This window comes from Papio anubis, chromosome 1 (genome assembly GCF_008728515.1).
Source record: "Papio anubis isolate 15944 chromosome 1, Panubis1.0, whole genome shotgun sequence".
NCBI classification, from domain to species: domain Eukaryota; kingdom Metazoa; phylum Chordata; class Mammalia; order Primates; family Cercopithecidae; genus Papio; species Papio anubis.
This window is the reverse complement of record NC_044976.1, coordinates 114,793,209-114,812,078: the sequence shown is the minus strand read 5'-3', so window position 1 is coordinate 114,812,078 and position 18,870 is coordinate 114,793,209. Positions and strand designations below refer to the sequence as shown.

The 18,870-nt window shown below is 47.6% G+C and overlaps 1 long non-coding RNA gene across 1 annotated transcript; it reads right to left on the bottom strand.

Moving 5' to 3' along the window:
- Positions 1–14,428: 14,428 nt before the first annotated feature.
- LOC110740711 lies at positions 14,429–18,403 on the bottom strand. Its single transcript, XR_002515713.2, has 2 exons — positions 18,323–18,403; positions 14,429–14,590 (listed from the first exon to the last, which is right to left on the bottom strand). It is a non-coding gene; the product is annotated as an uncharacterized LOC110740711 (long non-coding RNA).
- Between the last annotated feature and the right edge of the window lie 467 nt (positions 18,404–18,870).

Below are 18,870 nucleotides of genomic sequence, written 5' to 3'. Positions count from 1 at the left end.
ATGTGATTGTCGTGAATATTATATACGAAAGAACTGGACAGATCACATTTGAGCATTTACTATATCCTTGAAGAATTTGAACTTGTTTAACTCTATTCTCCACTTTGGGTGCTTCCCTCCTCAGTAGGAGGAGAAGAGGTTTGAGGGGAGGAGGACAGATGACATTTGCAGGAATTTGGCCAGGCATTGTGCTTTGTGTTCTCTGTAAAGAGACTCATCTGACCCTTCCACAGCTGCCCTGTGAGCCATGTACTCTTATCCTTACTCTACACATGGGCGCCTGGTGCTCAGAGAGGGGAAGCTATCTACCTCAGTGAACCTAGGCCTGACACCAAAAATCTATACCTTTTATAGACACCCACAATCGATTATAACACCCACAATCTATTCAAAACTACAGTTATTTTTTCTGACTGACAATGCAAGAAAATCTCAAGGTGGAAATTCGTGCAGATGAGATAAGTTTCAAACACAATCTCCTATTATTCAATTACTCTGTTATCCCCCATTAAACAATCTCTTAGATGACCCCTGGTCACCACTGTCCTTCTTATCTCACTCTGGCTCCACACCCAGGCTTATGCTGGAGAAGCACAAAACTGCAAGATACCTTAGAGATCGTCTGATCCAGCTCCTGCTCTAAGAGCAAGGAAACTGAAGCCCAGAATGAGTGCCAAAACCGCCCAGTAGAAGTCTGCTCCTGAGGGTTGTCCCCTGCCCCCTGCCCCTCTCTTGCCCTGGGGAACCCATGCTTCCTCCCCTCTTGCCCCTTTCTCAGAAGCAGGCGGCAGAGACACAACACAAAGGACGTAGAGCATCACTACATTTTCCTTTGAACTGTACAGCTGGTTCTCTTTACCCACTTTTTTCTTCCAGATCTAGGACATCTGATTTTGAAGAAATGAATGTTTTCATAGAAAGTAGAAATAATAACTCCTTTTGCTAAAAAGAACTCGGAGGGAGGGGATGACCCAAGAATTGACAGTGCATTGCATTTTGTGTAGTGTTCTAAACAAGAAAGCCAGGTCCTTTCCTGCCAGGGTCTGAGCTTCTTCGGCACCCCCCTCAGTCAGCTGTGGTGCTGATCTGGCTGCATCCCGTGCTTCCTATGGCCCCAGCCAGCCCTTCTTCCTTAGGTCCTGGGCCTTGCTCCCACGGCCAGCAACCTTCTACTGAACCTCCAGCCCTGATCATTCATTCCAGCTCCCTCTCATTCTTTCTTCTTGGGTTATTTCTCACGTTCTCTATGAGGTAGTTGAGCAGTCTGTTCTATTTTGAGGCTGCGCTCCATCTTGGAATAAAAAATTGCTCAAAATCAGACACATCTTCATTTCAAAGCCAATTCCTCCATGGCTACTGACTCATTGTGTGTTTCTGGGCAACTCAGTCTCCAGACCTCAGCTTCATCATCTGTAAAATGGGGAAAATAGTATCTCTTTAGAAGGTCTTATGTCAGAATCAACCAAATAGTGTCATTAAAGTTTTGCATATGATAAAGGCACAATAGATGGTCGCTTTTCTTCTTCTAGCAGGCTGATTATCCCAAATCTTACACTCCCGCTAAGTCTAGGTGTGGCGCCCCCAGGAATCCACCTGGAGAGCGCCAAGTTGAAGTCATCTTTATGTCACCCAGAGATCTGTCGGGGTATGGCTAGCATCATCCTGCCCTACATGTGGCTAAATGACACTGCTGCAGCTCCATTATACTGCACCACCTCGTCTGGAGCCAGACCAGGCATGCCTCCAAAGTCATAATAATCTTCAGGGTGTGATTATCACAGTGCACAGAGGCCTGCCAAGGCCCTAGAAGAAAATTATGATAGGGTAGAAAAAAAACGTGCCTTCGAAACTTGAGTTGAGTGTCTTGTTGTGTCACTTACTAGCTCTGGGTCCTTGGGAAAGTTCTTTAGATTCTCTCCATTTTAACTGTAGGAAGCAACAGAAATTTCTTCCTCCCTCCTCCTCTACCCTACCCCACTTCCCTTCAACAAGTACGAATTAGGCATCTAGGCACTGGGGATGCAAAAGTGAGTAGAAACAGAGAAAATCCCTCCACGATGGCATCATGGAACTCACTGTCTGATGAGGCAGAGGTATGTTCATCAAATAAATAAATGCAGGACTGCAGCCCTCAGGTCACTTTATCTGATAGGTTCATGGTGGCAGTGCATGTCTCACGGTGCAACTTGAACCTGTCGGTGAGGTCAGGGAATGCATTTTGATGAAGTTGTGACTTCATAACAACCTGAAGGACAAAAAAGCAGTCACCAGCTAAGAGGGGTGAAAGAGCTTTCCAGGCCAAGGACGGGGTTAGTGTAAAGTCTTAGTAGATGGAGTCAGGGGATGCTTGAGGAACTACAAGGCTTGGGGAGTGCTGGGCAGAGAGGATGGCTGGAGGGGCCAGCAGTCACAGTGTCTCACAAGCCTTTTAGGCCTTATGAAGGATTTTGGTCATTACTCTCTTAGGAGCAATGGGTAGCCCTCATATAGTTTTAAGAGGAGGGGATAGACATTCAATAAGTAATTTTTAGAAAAATAAATGAGTCCGTTAATGCCTTATCTCCCAAATCGTTTATCAAATTAAGTAGTCACTTATCAAGAGCTTGAATGTATGGGACACAGCAAAGAATGTTTTGGTAGAAAAAAAGGATGGGAAAAATCTGGAAGGTGAGGTGCTGTCTTAGAGTTGAGGCCAAGACACTGTGTCACAGTGGGGTCCCTGGGCCCTGTGGGAAGATCTCAGAGTACCTGGCACCTGGCATGGGTGTGGGGTTCAAGACAGATATCCTGAGGAAGAAAGGGGAGGATATTCCAGTGTCTTTAACATCAAAGACGCTTTGCTTACTTCATGACTGAGATCAGGGTTAGCCATTCTTGAATATGTTGCAGGTGGAAAAAGGGGAAAACCTAGTGATTATTTGAGGCCTTTACTGAGCCAGTCACATCCCCTAAACCAGTTAGAGGAGTTTATTATCTGACATGGTAAAGTGCAGATGTCCAAACTGATTTTCAGTTCAACCCTTATAAAGACATTTTCTGACACTGACATTTACAGACCCTGACTTTCTATGTCTGTAAATTGGGAATAATGATACCTATCTCACCAGGTTAAATGAGAACATGTACATACTGTGCTTAGCATAGTGTCTGGGACCTGTGGCAGCAGCTATTTTCATGGCAATTATTCTGTATGTATGATATAACTTTAAAACTTCTCTAGGGACCAACAAGGCAATGCAATCGAACACCAGCACAGCCAATAAGGGGCAATAGGGAGTGGTGGGGACTGTGGAAAACTGGAGAATCCTTGCCTGTCCAAAGAGCTCCTCTTTAGTTTCAGCTATTAGCTACTGAGCAAGAACTCAAAACAAGTGCTTTCTGACTTTTCCAGAAATGCTGGAAATCCTAATGCATAATTTTGTTATCCAATTCAAATAAAAAACTGCAAACAATAACAACCACCAGAATTAACAACACTATGGAACACACAAAACAGGTTCTGGAGCAAAGCTAGGCTGAAAGCAGCTAAAACGAAGTTTCACAAAGGCCGAGCTGTTCTGGGAAGTCAGATCTGCCCCACAGAAAAGACTCTAAAAGCATGTGAAAGGTCATAATAAAATCAGGTACAGACCAGGCGCGGTGGCTCACGCCTGTAATCCCAGCACTTTGGGAGGCCGAGGCAGGCAGATCACCTGAGGTTGGGAGTTCGAGACCAGCCTAAACAACATGGAGAAACCCTGTCTCTAGTAAAAATACAAAATTACCTGGGCATGGTGGTACATGCCTATAATCCCAGCTACTTGGGAGGCTGAGGCAGGAGAATCGCTTGAACCCGGGAGGCGGAGGTTGTGGTGAACCGAGATCACGCCACTGCACTCCAGCCTGGGCAACAAGAGCAAAACTCCATCTCAAAAAAAAAAAAAAAAAAAAAAAATCAGGTGCAAAGGAAGCATTCCAAATACGTTCGGTGAAATGTCAGCATTTTTAGAACATGTATGCACCAACCTCCCTCGGGAAGGATTTTGAAGACGACAAGGCTCATTAGGTTTTACGTCCTGGGGCAGTTACTCAAATGTTCACACCCACAGCTCTGGGAGCCTTGAAGGTGTTTGCTGAGCTGCTCTTAGGGGCGGTGATACCAGCAATATCCACTGGGGGTCTCTCTCATACAAATAATGGCATAGTTGTTCCCAGCTATAGAGGAAATGGCAGCCCCGGGACCTGGGGGGATGGAAGGCCAGTCCACGTCTCAGTGGGAAGATGGCAGCAGCTCAGTGGCTCTTCGCAGTGATGTGATGACCTGTTTTTAAATGTTTAACAGAAGCCAAACTTGGCTTTTAGGGGACAGCTCTCCTGCCAGCCAGTCAGCTTGCCAAAGGCATCTTTCCTGTGCACAGAGAGCACACTGGGCTTGGAGACATTCTCCGCACAGTGGGATTTGGTGAGAATCTTAAAGGTTTCTGTTCAAGGTCAGTTTGGTTGCTTTCTATGCCCAGTGTCTCTCAAAGACTGTGGCATCAAGGGACCTGCTGGTATCCTACTCGATGGGGCTGAACAGGAGATATATTCCACACTTCACAATTGCCACCTTTCGGGAGCAGCTTCTCCAGGTGAAGAAGCCCTGGTTTAGAGATGAGATCTGCGTCTGGGTTCCGGTTCTGCCCCTCATTAGCCGTGTGACCTTGAGCAAACCTCATCCTTTCTGGTTCTCAGTTTCTTCATCTGTAAAATTAGGAATACTCATCTCTAATACTAATCTCAAAAATTGTTTTGAGTGTTAAATAGGAATGAATGCATACGAAACTTTACTTTAGAGAAGGGCTTGGCTAACGTTTCCTATGAAGGGGCAGATAGAAACTATTTTTGGCTCTATTGGCCTTATAGGCTCTGTCTCAACTACTGAATTCCGCAATTGTAATAGCATGGAAGCAGCCATAGGCAATTCATCAAGAGATCAGCAGGGCTGTGTCCACTAAAACTCTATTTTACAAAAACAGGCAGTGTGCTGGGTCTTGCTCGTGGGCTGTACTTTGCCCATCCTCACAGCCTGTTTCTGTGAGGCCTGTGAACTCAGGATGGCTTTATGTTTCTAAAGGCTTATAAGGAAAAAACAAGAATAGGTGACAGGGCCCAGAGCGAGTATTTACCACCAGCTCCTTGGAGAAGCTAGCTGGCTCTGCTCTAGAGCATTGCAGGAAAGTCAGCCCAGGAGGCAGGCAGCTATGTCCCTGAGTATCAGGGGGCCTGCCAGGTAAGTCACAATGAAACAGACGGGCCAGATGAACCCTGGGCCCTGTCCAGCTCCAGGGGCTAGGGTCCACGTGACTCTGATGACCGAGCTCTGGGGCTAGAGGGGGGAAGGGAAACGGCCCCCTAGTTCTCTTTTCAGTTGTCTATTTCAGATGGGTCTTACGAAAGAGGATCAGAAAAGCCTCCATCAGAAAATGAACCCATAATCAAGTGAATGGGGTTTTCGTTTCCTGAATTGCCTCTAGCCTGCGAGGCCGTGGTTTCATGTGAAACTTCTGAGTTCTCTACGAACTTGAACAATGAGTCATGGGCGAGCCCGGGACCCCCACCCACTTGGAGTCACGGGGCTCTAATATGGAGACAAGACCACGGGGCTTCTGTTAGGCCAGAGCCCTGACCCCTCAGCTAAGATGCTTCTTCTTTGTTCTAGATTCAGTCACATAAGCAGAGGCAGCAGGTACTAGGCCTCAGGGTAATAGTCCCCGAAAAAAATAAAGAGAAAGTCTGTCTGAGAAAAGCGAGTTGTGCCGGTTAAAGAATAACCTATGGCCACAATGCCTTACTGGAGGGTGCTTGGGAGCCCATGCCCTCATGTCTGTTGTATGGGGTTAGGGAGAGCCTGGTGCATTTCAGCGGGGAGGGGGTTGCTGCTGGTCCTGTTTTCACTCCTTCTTTCCCGTTCCCGAGTGAGCCCAAGACAAAATGCTGTTAGGTAAGTAGGATCTGCTTAGCCCCACTAAGTTCCCCCGTCCACCATTAGGAATCAGTGGTATTATTATAGTCTACCAGGACTGACCTGGTGCTGCTCAGAACCGGGGGCTCAAAGCAGGGCCTCCCTTCGTCTTCTTAAGTTATTCTGTAGCAGCTCTGAGTTTCCTAAAGATTCATCCTAGAGAAAAAACTACGTCACTTACTTCTTTTTGTGATTGTAAAAACACGCATAGTTACTGCAGAAAATTTGAAAAATAGAGAAATGTGTAAAGAAGAAAATGTATAGGATAATTTTAGAATCAAAACTAATCTGGTTGATTCAGGAAATGATTATTTATTGAGCACCTACTATGTGCCAGCCACTGTTCATGGTGCCGGGGACACAGCAGTGAAAACAAACAAAGTCCTCACCCCTGTGGAGCCTACATTTCAGTAGGGACAGTCAGGACAGTAGAGGAAGGGGCTGGGCTGATGGAACAGAATGCCTTTTTTGATAGGGTGGTCAGGACAAGAGGAAGCAAGGGATGCAGCTATTTGGGGAAGAGCGTTTCCGGCAGAAGGAAGAAGACCTGCCCAGGTGCCGGATAAGAACCTGCTTGGTGCATTCAGGGATACAAAGGAGGCCAGCATGGCTAAGATGAGGCAGGGGCAACCGGGGCGAGAACAGGTGGGACTTGCCGGCCGTGAAGAGGACCTTGGATTGGTGTTGAGTGAAATGGAAAGCCAGATGCAGGGTCTTGAACAGAAGAGGGCCATGATCAGCTTTATGTTTTGAAATGATCATTCTGGACACCAGCTGGAAAACAGACAGGGGCTGGGGGTGGGGTTGACAAGGGCAGAAACTGGGAAGGCATTTGGTTGTTGCGAAAGTTACACAAAGCTGTGAAAGCAGGGCTGGCCTGGTTGAAGGAAGGGTGAAGGTGGGGGGAGGGCTGGCAGTTCCTCCCACTGGGCCTCTGCCCTTTCCTTTTGTGCTCTCTGAGGTTCCACCATGGGACCCCGGGGTACCTAGGATTACATTTTGAAAGCTATTGGACTAGAGGTTCTCCAAGGGCCCTTCCAGCTTTGGCTCCTGTGCTCTTGTGTTTCAGGACCATGCTGATTCTGTGGAACCAGGCCCGGGCTCCACCAGCCAGGCCTCTGAACATGTCAACTTGAGAACTGAACAGGTTCAGGGTCTAGGAAGGGGAGAGATTTCAAAATTTTAATTAAAAAATATTTTAAATGTTTAAATTTTTGTAGAGACAGAGTCTTCCCATGTTGCCCAGGCTGGTCTCAAACTCCTGGGTTCAGGTGATCCTCCCGCCTGGACCTCCCAAAATATTGGGATTACAGACATGAGCCATGAGATTTGGAAACTTAATTCAGCTCCCACGTACTGAATGTGGCCAGCCCTGTGTGGGGATTGTAATGACGAGTAAGAGGAAATGTCTGCTCCAAGAAACTCACCGGCTGGGATGGGAACTAGCGAATCACACGAATGGCCCATCCCAAAGTCTGAGAGGCCCCTGGCCCCTCCCTGCCCGGCCTTTCTTCCATGTGGTCCCTGAGCCAGTGGTTCCCAAACTGAGCAGGTCATGGGGTCATCGAGGAACTTCAGAATATGCAGATGTCCAGATTGTGCCCTCAAAGATTCAAATTCAGTTAGTCCAGGATGGGTGGGGCCTGGGAATCTGTTCAGACAAAGGCCTGGCCTGAAGCCTGGGCTGGAGGGTTCGGTCCTGACAGAAGCACAGAGACTGCACGAGAGCTTCTGCCAGCCTCACCAAGCCCGTGCTGGGCGGGATGTGGAAACCAAGCCTGTCTTCCAGTGGGATCCTGAGGTGGGGGGGTGCTGGAGGAGAGGGTGGCAGCTCCTTTATCAGCTGTCCCCAACAGAGGCCCTTCCCCCAGGAAGGAATGTTAAAAAACTCCCAGGAAGGAATTGCTAGGTTTGGAGACCATGGGAATTCCCCATCTCCCCCAATCTCCTCAGCCACCTCAAATCCACCAGCCCGTCTCCCCATGTTTGGGTTAACTCCTTGTTGCCTCGGAATGTCTCCCCTGGGTTGAGCTACTATCTGTGAGATCGCTTAGTGGCCTGAAATAGTTCCAGAATACAAGCAACACTGACAAAAATATTCTTGTAGGGTCCCACAAATCTCACTGAGGAAGGACCCCTACAGGTGGAGAGGAGTATGGGGTATGCAGGCTGGAAGGTGGGACCCTAAGATTCATTCCAGAACTGGAATGAAATCAGGCATTTCCAAACAGGAGAGAGATGGGAAGCAGGAGGAGGAAGCAGGAAGAGGAAGAGAATGAATCTTATGTGAATGAATGGTAATTTTCTCTCAGTTACTGGGAAGAAAAAAAAAATAACAAAATCAGACCTTGGTCTGGTCCACTCAAAAGAATTCTCTGAATCCGACTTCTTTCCTGGAAGTTGTGAACTTTATCCTCCGGCAGCCATTAATCTAATATTAAGCCCCTTAACCTTCCTAATTGTTCTCTTTCAGTATCAGCTGGTTTCATATTAACCTTTCAATCTTTCCCATAATGCAGTTACCTCCAACTCCAGCCAGACCCAATTCAGAGCTGCGGTCAGCTCAGACCTTTGCCTGCTCTTGGCAACACGTCCGCCTGTCCTGCTCCTCTGCAATCTGCTCCTCTTTTTCTTCATGTGCTGTAAAGGCATCATGTGGATGGGGGTTCAACTCCTGGATTGGGGATGCACAGAGCCTGGGGGACACACTTTGCAAACCTGCACCTTGCACTTTTGAGTTCTGGTCTGCAAGGTCTACTTTATTCTTTTGGACCAAGGCTGTCCCTGGGAGAGGGCAGCCGCCGGCCTGTCAGAGCAAATCAGCCTCAGGCGGTTTCTGCGGCTCTGGTATTTGAGCTTTGTTTTCCCTCTCTCCCGGGAAGAACTCGTTGAAATCGTTTCTCTGGGAAAGACGAAGCATCTCGCCCAGATGCTGAAGGATCACTTGGTACCTGCCTGTCTTGGCTTCCCATTGTGCCGGTGAAGGCGCATCCGCTCTAAAGCTGACCTGTGGTTCTGTCTCCAAACAGCTAACTCAGACATCACCCTCTTGCAGCCAGCCGCACAGCCTGAGTTGGAGTTCTGGCCTCTCCTGGCAGTGAGTGACAGTGTTGGAGGGGCCTTGGACACCTTGGGTAATTGCCAACTAAAAATGAGCAGCTGGGGGAAGGTCTTCTGGTCCACGGGAGAGCCAACAGGGCATTTCCTCTTCTGTTTTCTAGTCAGGGTAGAAAGCTAGAAAGAATCCTAAAACTCACTATCCAAGTCCCCATTGTGTGGCGACAGAGGCCTGTCCTGAAGCCTGGGCTGGAGGGTTTAGTCCGAAGCAGAAGCGGGGAGACGGCATGAGAGGGTTCCTGCTAACTTCACCAAGCTGGTGCTGTGCGGGATGAGGAAAATCAAGCCTGTCTTCCAGTGGGGCCCTGGGGCGGGAGGCGGGTGTAGGGGGTACTGGGGGAGGGGGTGGCAGCTCCTTTATCAGCTGTCCCCAGCAGGGGCCCTTCTCCCAGTCACCGCAGACCAAAGCCAGCTCCTCCTGGGGGCTCCAACCTGTCTGTTCACTGTTTGCCTTGCGCCTTTTCCTGCTGAGGCCACCCCCGGCACCATCTCAGGCCTCAGAAGGACCACCTCACTGAAGGAGCCCTGAGGGTGGGAAAGAAGCAAGCCCTCCGCACCCCGTCCCAGTCTCTCATCTGGGCACTAGCACACACAGATGCCCGGGCCCCGTTCCCGCGCCAGAATGGCCGCTGGCGTTTCCCGGTACGATGCCACTTTCCGTGAGTGCACAGAGAGCCCCTGGGCTGAGCTGGGGGCCGAGCTCCACGCTCTCTGAGCAGCTCTGAGCTGCACGCCTAGGAAGGTCTTTCAGATGGGCTCTGGGATGTGGAACATGGCGTCCAGCCCCAGTGTCCACCCCACGCTCGAGGCACCCTGACTTCCCCCACCTTCTTACCTGAGTGTCAGCTTACTTCCATCTGGGGACTGAATATGGGGCAGATTCCAGAAAAAGGAGGTTGGGGCACCAACACCAACACCAACTCTGCCAGTGGAGCCAGCACAGCTATTTGTCTTCAACCACAGACAGCAGGGGAAGCTCACCGGCTCTGCATCCCCGGCCCGGATGTAAGGATATTGCCGGTTAGACAAAGGGAAGGCCTCGACTCCACAACTTATGTTTGTGAGCTTAACCTTTGGAAAAGGCCCAGGTTCTCCCACCATGTACAGCTGCCGTTGACCTGGACAGTCCTGCAGGGCCCTTCAGTGGAAACCCAGAAGGGGGTCACTGGCCCTGGAGGTCAAAGTTGCTCTAGGTGACAGGCAACCAAGACTAAAGGCAAACTTGAAACATAAATGAGTTAAAGCCCACAAAAATAAGACAGTTTTAAATAACTAAACACGGTTTTCTCATTCTTCCCTTATCATCTGAGGACGTTTGAGGCAAATGAAGCTTTAGAGTTTTTCTCCTTTCATTGGGTTGACAATATTTAAAATGATATCCAGAGCTGTCTCATTTGCCTATTGCTCTAGGCTTACTGATCCTCAGGAGGTAAGACTGGATGGGTTAAAGTGGGCGGGCTCGAGGTCTGAGACTGTCCATCTCTCTGAGAGTCGAGGGCAGCATTTATCAGGGGCCTGTGGTCAGCCAAGCTCGGCTTGAGCTCTGTGGGAAGATAAAACCAACTGACCCAGATGGGCTCCTGTGGGGCCTGGGTACTGTTGGGAAGATAAAGCATATGAGCCTGATAAGAAAAAAAAAGCAAAGTCCGGCAGAAGGAATGCAAGTGATTCCAATGCAACTGAATTAAGTGCAAACTCAGTAGGAATGGGTGGGGGGTTTGATTGGAGAAGGGGTTATTCAGGGGTGGTTAACCACAGAAGATTGAGGAGGTGAACTCTAAGTTGGACTTGGAGGTAGAAGAGAGAAGTTAGGGGAAGCATTTGTTTTATATTTGGGTGCGGTGTGTGGGGGGTGTGGATAAGTGAAGTGTCACACACACACACAAACACAAACACACACACACACACAGCTTTGAGTAGGAAGAGGGTCAAGAGGACCAGGTTGGCCTAGACAAGTCAGTCCTAGCTTAAAAAGTCACACTCAGGATTCCTGCAGTACCTCCGCCATACCCACCCCCACCCCCATGGGCACAGCACTCCCTCTTGTCTCCAACGCAGGCCTGCTGCCTGAGGTGCCACGATCATTTCCATAGCAACCAATTGCTCTGTGACATAGACATAATTCTGACTCCAGGTAGGTTATGAACAGAAGAAACATATGAAACCACTAAGTGACAGAGATCTAGTTTTCCAGTAAGTGCCCTGCTAATAAAGAAGAGAAAATGCACAAACTAGAAGATAAATGGAACAGGAATGAGCAAATGCTAAATTTTCCATGAGGCATCAGCTGTTTGCTAAAAACAATAGCAACCTAATAGGTTCAACAAGAATGGTGCTGGCAAGGACAGCCCGGAACAGCCTCTTTGTCAGTCTGCAGAGTAGGGGCGATGGCAGAATCCGGGGATGCACAGTGTCAGGGTTGTGAGGCAGAAAGGAGATGCCTTAAATGCATCATCTCAATCCTGCACACGTGCCTAGTGCTTTTACTGGAAAAGCTGCACTGCTGCTGCTGTGAATCCAGCATGACCTCGCCTTCATTCATTCATTCACTTATACATGCATGCATGCATACATTCAAGAACTCATCAGTGCTAGGTAGGTTACTAATTAGAAATAATTGGGAGAAAAGTCTGAATTACTAGGTATTTTAGAAGCAAAGCTTTCTTACTCTGAAGGCATGGCTGAGATAGTGCCTTCGGCAGGGAATCGGAGAGTCTGATCCAGTCTGAGTCTGCCACTCATGCTCTGTATGACCTTGTGCAAGCCACTTACCTGTCTTGGTCCTTATCTTGTAGATGAGGTGGTTGGTAATCTATGTGATGCTTCCAAATCTGTCTAGTTCAGAGGCCTGCTTTAAGTGTCTAAACGGTTAATGTCAGAGTGAGTTGATGTGTTGGGTGTTTTCATAGAGCAGAACCAAGACCGTTTACTCATTTACCATTTATTTCCACCTTCTGTTGATATTCATTGACCACTTACTCTGTGACAGTCACAGATCTACGCATCAGAAATAAAGGTAAGACATGATGGTGGCTTCAGGGCCCTCATGGCCAGGTTGGGGGATAGGCAGGCCCGGGCTCAGATCCACAGGGCACAAGCTGGTCTCCAAGTGCAGGCAGAGCTCATCAGGTGTGGGGAAGGGCACTTATACCTGTGGTCAAGAGCTCTCTCCACACCCTGGATGGGGCTGGAAGGAAAGGCAGGAGGCAGACTCAGGGAGGAGGAGCTGCATGGAGAGGGGGTGCTGAGGAAGCCCCACATGACCCAGGAAGCTTGTGGGGAGGAGGGGAGGAGAGAGATGCAGACAGGCCATGTGAGGGCCCGTGTTCTGACATCATGGTCATCCTTGTCAAAGATCTGGAGATTAACAGACCACATAGAAGAAGGGGCAATAAGTGAAGGGGAAAGAAGATAAGCAGAATTCCAGGAGGGAAGAGCATAAGATCTGGGCTTTGTGCAGGCATATTTGCCTCCAGGGGTGATCCCAGTTGCTGCCTGGTGCTGTCATCACTAAGGCCTGGGGTGAGGCTAAGAGGGGGACACTGGAGAAGAGCTGGGAGTGAGTGCCCAGACTTGGAAAAGACTAAGGGAACGTACTAGGCTGCCAGAAAGGCTGGAGCTTTCTGAACTCACCTGAACCTTCTGAGCTTTGGGTGGAGTGCTTTAGTCTGCCCTAAAACCGGCAGAGAGCTTAACGCGTGGTTTCAGTGCAGAGCAATGTCCGTCTTCTCTAAAACACCCAGAAAGATATGGGGAGTGAATTACAGACTGTGGTGCTAAGGGGAGTCTTAGCCAAAGAGACGACTTGCCTCTGAGTTTTCCATGCTTGTCTACTTAACAGAATCACGAGGACTCCCATAGCCTCTCCTAAAAATTAACCAGTTAATCATTCAACACACATTTTGCAGCAGCTACTTGGTATTATTTGTTATGCTACAAATTCTCAGGGCTCAACAGAGGCATTGTTCATGCCCTTGAGGAGTTTATAGTACAGCTGGGAGTTTGCATATGCAAGTGAAAGTTTATATGCGCTAAGTTGTATCTATTAAGGGCTAAACCAGGAGTGCAAGCAGAGGGGATTACAGAGGTAGAAGAGAGAGAGCGTGTGTGCGACCGTACATAGTCTGTTGGGACTGGCTGATGAGGAAGTCTTCATGGAGAAGTTGGAATTTGTGTGGGTTTTGAGGACAGCTAGATGGAGAGAAAGAGGTCAGAACAAAGATGTGTTTGGGAGAGACAATGCTTTGCAGCAGCATTTAGTAGCTGCTACTTTTCTGAGAGGAAACCTGGGCACTAGCATGGAAAGAGGACATTATCTGACATTGGAAATACACTTCAATGTCAACCTCGACCCAAGTTGGAATCCTGGGTCTGCCACTTAGTAGCAGGTAGGCCTGGGCAAACTCCTTAACTTGCCCTATCTAAATTGCCCCATTTATAAATTGAGAGCGTGGATAATGTTTATCTCAAAAGGCTATTGGGAGGATAGAATTAATGTGACCACAGGTAAAACACTTCCAGGAATACTTATTCCTTCTCCCTTTCTTGGCCCATTAGGAAAGTGCATTTGAGACCAAAGGGAATAATTATTCCAGAAGTCCTCTGAGTGCCCTTGTAGAAGTAGATAAACAGATTGATCAGTGAGAAAAAAAATATGTTCTCATCCAGACCGTGGGGTGAGTTAACCATGCATGCTTTTCTCCGGATGTTTGACTTCCTGAATCTTCCTTGAACAATGCCATCTCTGTCCTGGCACCCCTGGCAAGCAGTCCCATGTGAGCCAGGTTCTTGTCACATGTCCTTTTCCTGAAGTGAGTCACTAGAGAAGTGGGCTGTAGTCATAACCTTCACCAATTAAGGGAGGTGAATGTGGATTGGAATGAACACAAACACGGTGCAACTTGGTGCCTAATGTTCCTTTCCATCAACATTTTGCCCCAGGCCTTAACCTTGCAACTCAAAAAAGTAGGGAAGCATAATGAATGGGATAAACTGAATGACCGCTTGTAATCCACAAACAAAAGGCCTTTCAACAGCCCATGGTCGGAGGCTTTATCTATTCCAATCAAATCTAGCCAGTTGCAAACTGGAGAAAAAAATGGGTGATCCTAGTAAGAATTAGTTCAGAAGAAAATTGAAAAAGACATTTTGTTACCTCCTCAGGGAAAGTGATAATGAACAAAGAAGGGAAAAATCTAAATAACTGATACAAAGACATAGAATTGAAACTTTGAGAATTGGATGCATGTCTTCCCCCTTTAGTTGTATGAGCATAAATTAATTTTATGATGGCAAGCATAAAATTAAGATCAGCAGTGCACAAATCTATGTGTAACCTTCAAGATCTTTTATTTCCCCAAATTAGGTTGACTGATGGCATCTTCACCGCGGGCAGCTATGGTGGTGGAACAGAAAATAGTAGACTGGGATTGGGACAGGCTAAGTCCTTGGGCATACCACTCTTGCTTTTCTGGGACTCAGGGTCTTCATCTGAAAAATGAATTATTTTTCTTGATAATTTACAGTTTTTTTTCAAATCCCTCCACTACCCCCCAACCAAGATTTTTATTTTTATGGCAACTCAGATCTTGAATCTTAAAAAACATAATAATAATAAGGTAGAGAGGACAGCAGTCCTTACCAGTGCCACTCTATCACCCTATACAGCTCCTCAAACACAAGCCCAGAAGGGGCTTCACTTTAGTGGAAGTCCTGGGCCTACATTTGTATATTTAAGTGGAACCCAAATACTTGCTCCCAGAATGGTGTCAATGGTCACCCCAACTTTTCAAATTCTGGTAGGCACAGCAGGTCATTCTGTGAGCTGTTCTCATTCACATCCAATTTCCATGGGGCCCCAGCTGTACTCTGCAATTTGGTTCTACCAACACTCATTGCATGTTGCTGATATGGCAGGCACTAATATGAGACACAGTGAGCAAACAAGCATAGCCCAGCCCTGCAGAAGTTCGCACTCTAGTAGGGAGCACAGAAATACTTGCAGTCTGAGCCTAATGGAAGCAGAATGCCCTGTGACAACACTTAGGAGGGTGACGGTCATTCTAGCTTGGGCAAAACTTCATAGAGGAGGAGGCCTTTGTCCTGAGTGTTGTGAGATGGGTAGGATTTAGACAGGCTGAGACGAAGGAAGAGCATGCCAAGCAGATGGAAGAGCAGGAAGAAAGGCATGACGGCAGAAGGGTTCGAGTCATATTTAAGGAGCGGCATTTGCTGGATCTCCAAGTGTCCAAGAGTGATGAGCTTAGAAATTCAGGCAAAGGCCTTGTCATAGAAAGCCTTCAGGATTCTAAGGAATTTAGACTTTAGGGGAGAAAATGGGAAACCATGGACATTCTTGAGCAGGGATGTATCATGGTGGGACGTGTGCCTCAGGAAGAGAAATCCGTCAGCAGAAAGGCTTGGAGACTGAGAGTAGAGGCAGAAAGAACAATGAGGGCATTGTTACAAAAGTCCAGACCAGTGGTCATGGAGGTCTGAAGTTCAGTGATGAGACCAAATTTGGAAAGGAGGGAAACTTTGGACAGGTGCTGTAGCAGCAACAGAATGGAGGCTCTGGGGCTGATGGGGCATGGGGAGTAAATTCACACTGAGGCAGGAGAGCGTTGAGAGGGAATCCAGCCATCTTCTCTTCCTGGGCTCACAGGGTGGTTTATCCTCGGGGTTGTTGTACAGAAGTTCTCTGATGTCAAAAATGAGCAGGCTTAGGGAAACTGATCTACTTTGGTAGAGATTGTGGGTTATCCACCAATATCTATCTGCCTTACTTTATTAAAAATAGGACCTTTAATTTTTAGCTAGGCACATGCCTCCTACCCCTAGTTGGAATAAAGACATTTTTCAGTTTTTTTGTATCAGAGTGGGTTTGCATGAGTACACCTGGCCAGTGATTTATAATCAGAAGTGTCAGATTTTGGGAAAATATAGATTTTTTTGTTGGCAAAAAAATAGTCTGGATGGAGCTCAAGTAACCATCTTAAACCACTAGACAAAAACTCATGTTGAAGATAATGGAGCCATAAGATAGTGACCGGTGATACTGTAGAGTTGCCATACTTGTCCCAGGCTGCCAACATCTGGATTTCATTGACATGGGAGAGAAATAAATGTACATTTTATTTATGCTACTATTTTGTCTGTTTTATGTAACCAAATCTAACCTAATCTTAGTCCATATAACAAAAGTCAAAGGAGTATAATGCGAACTCATTTGTAGCTTTCTAAAAATATAAATATGTATATCTCCTCTAAAGACACTTCTTCCAAGGATTTTAGCACCCAAGAAGCCAAATTATTCATTCAAAGATCGAGGGGGTGAGCAGAGTCTTGGATGGGGCAAGTCCATCAGGCCAAGTCTTGGGCCTCAGTCCATCAGCTCTATAGAAACTTCGCCAACTCTCTTTACTGCACAAGCCCTCCACTCTCATGAGAGGGGAACTCATGTCCTCTAAGCCCGTTTCCACTGAAAGAGCACTGCTCTCAGATTCCCATTTTTCCCAATATTATACAATTTGTGTCTTGTTAACATAATATTCCTTTAAATCAGGTGCAGTACCACTCAGGATGACTCAGGTGTTGGAATTGGAATCAGATCTGAGTCCTGCCCTTTCTATACCTGACATCTTAACTGGCCAGTGACTCATTTACACAAAATCTTTTGGGTTGGTTTGGCAAGTGTTTAGTGCTTAGATACTTTACATTCAGGATGTACTTTATCATATTAAGAGCATAGGAATTCTAGGGGATACATTGTGTTATGTACTAACTGCAGGGGACAAGTACAAATGAATAGCCAAAACTGAGGCTGATGTTAAAGGTTAGCTGCCGGGGGAGGATCGAAGAACCAATCTCCATTCCCCAACCCTATAAAGGACATCTAGAGGTGAAACTGGTTTAACCAGGAAGATGTCAAGATCAGTTCCAGCCTGCTGAAGTGGAGGTTCTAATCAATAACTGATAATATCTAAGACGTATTGAGCACTTGCTTTCTGCCTGGCAATGTTCTAAGCACTTAGATTCATCAAACACATCACCTCACAACTACACGAGGCAGCTACTCCTAATACCCCCACTTGCAGACAGGGAAACTGGAAGCTAGAGATGAAGCAATTTGACCAGTGTCATTCAGTTAACACATAGAAGAGCTGCTACTTGAATCCATGTGTTTCTCATTGCAGAGCCCTTAACTACTACGTTAGTTGCTCTTAGGGAGCTTAGCAAAATTTCCTTCCTCATAATCTCCCTCTTATCAGAATGTATTTCTTCTCTATGACACCAATTCCATATTTGATGCTTTATCTGAGAAAACCTTTATAAACAGGTTGATACTTGCCCTTTCCCAGGTGACAATATTTTAAGTTTGATAGGGGTTTTACAAGGATGTACTGATGAATCCACTGGAGGAAGGGTTAGGGGTGGAGAAAACTCTAATCTGTAGCCTTTACCAATTTCCATGGTGTAAATACTCCCACCATGACCAGTGCAGCTGGTAAATTTCCTGAATATTTGATGATTGCCTCCTGCCCGGCAGCTCCAGCACACCACTGGGCCGAGGGTTCTATTATAGTTAAGAGTGCCCACGCTGGCTGGGAATTCTAGGAAATCCATGGCCAGCCTGAGAGAGTTCTGACATGAGAAAGCCTTGCAGTCTCCTTCAAGGCATACCTGTTAGGGGGGTCCCCAGCTTCTTTTCCTCAGCTGTGTGGCCCAGGACATGCTGGGAGGTGGTACTGTGGCCCACAGAGAGGCTGCAGACCTGGGCTGATGGCCCAGTCTCCCTCCTGAGGCTCCAGCGCCTGTTCCGGAAGCAGCGCTGTGACCAGCAGGTGGCAGCACTCTCACATTCAACAGTCTGTGCCTCCGCAAAATGAGGGGCCTTTGTTCTGAGCCGGAGGCTGTGTCACCAAGAGAAAGGCCCTGAGGGGCCAGCTAATCAGCCTGTCCTTAGCTGACCTCCATCAACGTGAGCCAAGTGGACAGTCTCTGGCAGCGTGATACCATGAGAACAACCTTAGCAAACGGCAGAGACAGCACAGTCTCAACCCACCCCTGCCCATCCTGAGGGCCTGGCCTGGGGCCGCCTCATAAAAACAGGTGGAGCTCCATTCAGGAAGGGAGCTAAGAGACAAGAGTGGCGCTTCCAGTGCTAAGAAGGAAACGTCTCCTGCCTGCTCCCACCACCAGCCATGCTGTGGTGCCGCCTACCTTCTCTGCTGACTCCATGGGTGCTCAGTTCCCACCAGGTGACCAGCTGTTCCGGCTTGCCCAGGACTGTCCGGGTTTTAGTACCGAAAGTCCCAGGTCCTGGGAAACTCCCTGTCCCCAGGCAGCAGGCCAGCTGGTCATCTGAACTTCTAGTCCCCGTCCATGTGCAATGCCTGCCTGGCACACAGTAAGCACTTTCGATGGCGTTGCTGCTGCAGGAGAAGGCAAAGCGGAAGTTAGGTGGGACTATAAGAGCTGACTGACCCCGATAGACAGGTTGGTTAGTTAGTTAATTGATATTGATTGATTTAATTTATTTAGAGGCAGGGTCTTACTCTGTCACCCAGGCTGGAGTGAAGTGTCATGATCATGGCTTGCTGTAACCTTGACCTCCTGGCCTCAAGAGATCCTCCCACCTCAGCCTCCAAGTAGCCAGTACCACAAGCAGATGCCACCATGCCTGGCTAATTTTAAAAAAATGTTTGTAGAGATGGGGGTCTCACTATCTTGCCCTGGTTGGTCTTGAACTCCTGAGCTCAAGTGATCCT